Source organism: Stegastes partitus, unplaced genomic scaffold (genome assembly GCF_000690725.1).
Source record: "Stegastes partitus isolate 25-593 unplaced genomic scaffold, Stegastes_partitus-1.0.2 Scaffold12, whole genome shotgun sequence".
Taxonomy (NCBI): Eukaryota; Metazoa; Chordata; class Actinopteri; family Pomacentridae; genus Stegastes; species Stegastes partitus.
Window position 1 is genome coordinate 1,389,536 of NW_007577743.1, and position 6,183 is coordinate 1,395,718.

General features: G+C 43.7%; 1 long non-coding RNA gene across 1 annotated transcript; it reads left to right on the forward strand.

The window, feature by feature from the left end:
* Positions 1-2,630: 2,630 nt before the first annotated feature.
* Positions 2,631-5,759, forward strand: LOC103361909 (uncharacterized). Its single transcript, XR_520431.1, has 3 exons — positions 2,631-2,641; positions 5,400-5,404; positions 5,627-5,759. It is a non-coding gene; the product is annotated as an uncharacterized LOC103361909 (long non-coding RNA).
* Positions 5,760-6,183: the final 424 nt, after the last annotated feature.

Consider the following 6,183-nt stretch of genomic DNA (forward strand, 5'->3'; position numbering starts at 1 on the left):
ACATTGGTCTTACAGTTTTTCTGCCTCCACAGTACCACCTGCACCTACCTGTGAACTTTGTTTGCTTGTTACAGAGAGAGGGAGAGGTAGGGTGCCACGTTTTCTGTTGACCGCAAAACCTATTTCCTATCATAGCGTATAAGTTCATTGTTGCCACATGTAATTTCTATTGAAAGGGTGAAAATGAATAGACTTAACTGCAGTCATGGCTTCATGTCTCTTCCTTGGGATTAGCGTGTGGGACAGAGCCCTTGTTTCTCCTCTCACTGACTAATTTAGTCTTGATTGTCATGTTACAGTGGTTATTCTAAGTCGTGAGTAAAACAGTATTTTTTACATATCTCTGGGGTTAGTTGTGCCAAACTTCTAAATTTTAACCCAGCAATTACCAAGTGTTTGATCCATTAAGAGGGAAGCTGCCACGACCAGGCGTGTCTGGTAGAGTGATTTGACTACTGAGGCTACTTAGTTGTGTTACCTATTGGAAGAAGCGGGGTAGACATCTAGATTAAGGCAGTTAGAAGCTAGGCGAGTTTCCTCAACACCACCTTAAGTAGTTCTACAGAATCCTATTAGGTCAAGAACCTGTAGGGAGGTAGAACCTAACCCTAGTAACGGAGAGCTGGACCAGTAGCCCTGTACAGGGTTATACTGGTACGGAACAACAACCACTATTCATAATGGTATTTACATACAGGCACTCCCTGCCCTCTGACATACCCTATAAAAGGTGTAATACTGCAAATGTTCTGGATTGGTTTACCTACACAGACTCATGCTCTGTGTTGGTAAGCCCACTATATAAATACTAATAAACACCCCGCTACAGCAAAATTCACGTGAGGACTATGGGTAAAATTTTTTCAACACTATAAATAAAATCACAATAAAAATTAAGAAAATAACATAACTATAATAATAAAACAAAAATAAATAAAACACCACAATATAACATTAACAATTAAAAGATTATTATATTACCATTGTGTATGAACACTGAACAGTCCACCTAAAAGCTTTTTTCGGGCCTTCTGCCACCAAATCTTCAAGGTCCAAAGACCTTCTAACCTCCTGTTTAATGGAGATGTGATCCAGTCCTGAAAGTCTTTCCTGGCTCATAGTGGACCTCATGGAGGGGGCTGGAAAAACTTCAACAGTGCTCCTAAAACAAAAATTATGGAAAATAGATAAAGTTATTGTCAAAACAGAACAGTTATGTTATGCATAGCATGGCACATTGTTTTTGCAGCTGTCTTCTTAGAGCCCTTCAACATAATGAGATATCATAGCAGCAGCTGGTGAACTAAGCCGAGCTGAGAACAGGACAATGGTAACTATTTATTATCTACTTATCATATGTCTTCCTTTTTGTGGGTCTCTAACTGTAATCACTACATATTAAGAGTTTTATGTGGATGTCCTTTCAGTTAGTAGCAATCACCTGTTTTTCACCTGCTTTTCCATTGCCTATATCAGCGGTCCCCAACCACGGGGCCGTGGACCCGTACCGGGCCGTGGATCATTTGGTACCGGACCGCACAGAAAGAGAAAAAAAAAAAGTTTTATTGTTTTATTTTTATTTCCAGCGCAGTCTACAGGGTGTTTTATTTTGAAAAATGACTAGGTCATCTTCCCGTCACTTCTGTCTGTGGTTGTTCTCTGCACTGGACTGATAGTTTTCATGAAGCCGTCAGTCCAAAAAACAAACGTCTCCAGAGAGCTTCTTTGGAAAGTGGGAGACATTCTGTGCTGAGACAGAAGGAAAGTAAACACATATTTAGCAAGGAATGTGAAACTTTTTAATAGTAACAATTATTTTCTGTTATGTGCGCAATGACCGGTTCATAGAAAACTTTCTTGCGTAAAACCGGTCCGTAGCGCAAAAAAGGTTGGCGACTGCTGGCCTGTATGATACGTTCACAATTCTAGGAACAAAAGTGACTTATGTTAAACCAACGGAAAGCGTGTTTGTTTGATCTGCACTGAAACGGTCGCCATGATGAAAGAGTACAATGTACGACGACATTATGAAACCAAACATCAGACCTTTGCTGTCACTGAGACCTGTGTGCTGCCAGTCTCTCTCTCTCTCCTCCACTCAGCCTGAGGCCTGCAGGAGGGCGTGCCCCGGGACGGCAACCGTTGGTGGCAGCAGGTGTTGGCGATCACCGTGATGACGGCGGGAGCCTGAGTGCCAACACCTGCCCTTTATAAGCAGCAGCAGAATCCACCAGCGTTGCCGGACTGTTCTCCAGTTTGTCTGCTGAACCCGTCAGTTCCAGCCAGTCTGAGTCTGAACCTTGTCAGTCGTGCCTTCAGTCTGACCTTCACCTGCCTCTCTGCCATCCCCACCTGTAAGCGGTAGAGCGGAGATGATTCCACCTCAGTCTGCTGCCTGCTCAGCTGCCTACAGCTCCTCATCAGCCTGGACCCCCTTCCCTTTTCTCTACGCTGCTCCGTCAGGTGACAGTCAGCCATAGGTTTTGTAAATACTGTAAATAGTGTTTGCTGATCCATGCTCAGTTGTACCAGGTTTTGGTTTAGCTTGTTTCTCCGTCCGTCAGTCCGTCGTAGCGCTAGATAGCGCTCATGGTTTGTTGTTTTCCTGTCAGTCTGTTAGGTTAGCTCTGGTTGTAGTTTAGTCTCTGAGTGTTTCTGTTTCACTGTAAATATTTGTAGATAAATTCACTTCTGCATTTATCCGTCTGTCTGCCGTGTCTCTGTCGTCTGTGCCTGAGTTCCTGAACCTTTGGTCACATTCATAGACGGATTACCGCATGGGCAAAGTGGGCGTGTGTCCAGGGCCCCAGAGCCAATCAGGGCCCTTGGCCTTCAGGTTGTTTTGGGAGTTTTTTTTGTGCAATAAATAAATAAATAAAAATGTGTTTGCTTTCTAATGTACTTTCCAACGTAACGTTTTCGTGCGTTTGCTTTCAAACGTAACAGACTACTTTTTGTACAAAAAAAAGTACGTATGACGTCAAAACAGTTTGTTTTCAAAATGGAGGCGAGCGCTCAGTGGTTCCGAAAAAAGAAAGCTAAGGAAAGAAAACGAGGATAAAAATGCTGCTTTGGCGCAGCCAATGCCATCAATCTCAACATTTTTCACCAAAACAGAGGCAAGATGACGGTAGGCCTGCTCATAACAGCGGTGGAAGTTGTACTACACCTCACTGCTCAGAGGATCAGCGGGATGCTAACACTGCTAGCTCAAGTGCACCGGACCGTGGACCGTGAGTTAATTGAGAAAGCCAACACAGTCGCCTCTGCCTATCCCGCTGATTTGGACAGCAATCTTGGAGATGAACTGATTCACTTCAGATCATTCATCAGATCAAACGGACAGAATGTGCCTCCATCAAAATGTCTTAAAACAATCCTGGATTGTGGATTACAGTCAACATTCCCCAATGTGTACATCGCCCTGAGACTTTATCTGACACTTCCTGTCACAAACTGAGGGAGAACGGTCGTTTTCTCAAATGGCCAGAATAAAAAACGAACTCAGGACCAAGATGACCCAGAAGCGCCTGAACAGTTTGTCACTCATGGCCGTAGAAGCCGAACTTGTCTGAGAGTTGGACTTCAATGACATTATCCAGGACTTCTCCTCCAGGAAGGTCAGGAAAAAGCCGCCGGTTTAGGTGAGATTTTATTTATTTTAGTTAAGGAGTATTTTAGTGTTATGTGTCCTGATGCGTGTATCAGTGCTGATTTACGGAGGCAAGATGGTTCTCGGCTCCTGAACTATAGATCATCACTGATACACACATCAGAAGTGGTACCATGGACAGCGCCAGTGATGTTGTTGTTTGTGTTTTGGTGGTTGTGTGTCGCCCAGTGTCATGTGCATAATGCGCGTACTGGCAAGGGCCCGTGGCATGTTTGTGTCCAGGGCCCGTGGTGATTATAATCCGTCTATGGTCACATTTGTATCCTGCGCTGGCACCGAGCGGGAAGAGAAGATGAAGCAAATGACAGCTCGTCTGCTAACCCAGCAACAGTTTTTTTTTGTTTGTTTTTTCCGCACTAACAAGGTTCAATAAAATGCCACAGTAGCTAGTTATGAAGTAGCTCAACTCATTGCCGTACACGGAAACCTTTCTCCGATGGTGACTTCATCAAACAGTGCCTCACTAAAGCTTCTTGAATAGTGTGCCCAGAGAAAATACAGGATTTGACAATGTTAGCGTATCCAGAAATGCTGTTGTTTGATGAACTGAAGACTTGTCGACTAACTTGAAAGGTCGTGCTTTCGAATTTTACTCGACTGCATGTGATGAGAGCCACGGACGCTGCACAGCTGTTGATTTTTTTTGTAGGGATTTGATGATAATTTTTGCATTAAGGAGGAACTGCTTGATCTCCAGAGTCTGAAGGGGACAACAACTGGAATGGATTGTTTTGAAGCTGTGGAAGATGCTATTGACCAGATTGGACTTAAATGGGACAGGCTGTGTGGGCTAACAGCGGACGGCGCACCGGCACGCACAACAGAATGGCATCTATGGTATGCGTTACAGTGCAAGAGAGTGGAGGTGAGGCTGTCAAAATGCACTGCATCATCCACCAAGAAGCCCTCTGGGACCTGCTCTATCATTCTGATGTGCGCTGGTTTAGTCGTGGCTCCAGGCTGCAGCGGTTTTATTCCCTGAGATCAAACATCGACACGTTTTTGAAAGAAAAGGGCAAACCTTTGCATGAGCCCAGTGACCCTTTATGGTTGGCAGACTTGGCTTTTTTGGTCGATCTCACTGATCATCTCAACACCCTGAACAAGAGACTACAGAGCAATGAGCAGCTTGTGCCACAGCTGCATGCGCATGTGAAAGCATTCTGTGTGAAGCTCCGTCTTTTTGAGTCACAACTTCAGTGTCACACACTTCCCCACGCTGAACGAAATAAAATGCGCATTTCCAAATGGCAAGATCGCTGCAAAAATGGGAGAATATGTGTGTGATCACATATCCATCCATCATCTATACACCACTTAATCCTCACTAGGGTCATGGGGGGCTGGAGTCTATCCCAGCTGACTCAGGGCTACACTTAGAGACAGACAACCAAGCACACTCACATTCAAACTGTCAAGTGGAGTCAAGGTTTGAGATCCCAGACGCGGCCACAAACAAAGAACTCTGGCTCTGCAGTAAGCAATACAAAAGACTTTATGATTTGAAATGCTACATGCTGTGCCACAAATATGATGATTGTGTGATTAAATTAAAGTAACGATTCTTGAATAGGTATTACATAACCAGATAATCAGTAGTGTTATGGTTAAGCCGATGATTCTGAACATTATAGTGGATTTAAGATGATTTTGGTGGTTTCCAGTGAAGTTCGTGATAAGGTTAAAGGAGCAAGTGAAGACAGGGTCCTTAAAGACGGCATAACAGGACAAGTCACATGAGGCTGTTAGTCACTGGATGAAGTCACTGCTAAAGCAGCCCATGGATCCTCTTTCTGTAAACAGAGGGCTCTTAAGCATCCTGTGTTTGCCAAACTGTGTTTGCAAAGATGGAGTTAAGTGTTGCACTAGAGGATGAAACACCTCATGACTCGGAGGTAAAAGGGTGAAACATCTATTAGCAATGTGTGTGTGATGATGAATGTGTGTAACTAGTGTGTATTACTGGTGTTGTCAAGTGGAGTCAGGTTTTGAGATCCCAGACACAGCCACTAACAAAGAACTCTGGCTCTGCTGTAAGCAATATAAAAGACTTTAATGATTTGAAACATTATATGCTGTACTGCAAATGTGACGATTGAATGTTTTAAGTAATGATTCTTAAATGAACCTCGTATAATCAGACAATCAGTAGTGTTAAAGTTAAGCTGATAAATTCCATTAGTATGAGTTAGGGAAAGTTAGGTAGTTTCCAGAGCTCGAGTGCAGGGGCAGATGTGTGTATGAGAATAGTGTTCTTAAGAGCAGGGTGAGGCAGGATAACTCGTGATGAGCTGTTAAGCCACCGGAAGTTAGCAAGCTGAGCTCAATGCTAAAGTAGCCATGATCCTCTTTTTAATAAACGGAGGATCCTCTTTTCATAACAGAGGGCTATTAGACTTCCTGTGCCTGCCAAACTATGCTCGTTCCGGTCACCATAAATGGAGTTGGTGTGTTGCACTGAAAAGTGCAACACCTTATGACTATGTGTGTGACAATGTATGAGTGTATTT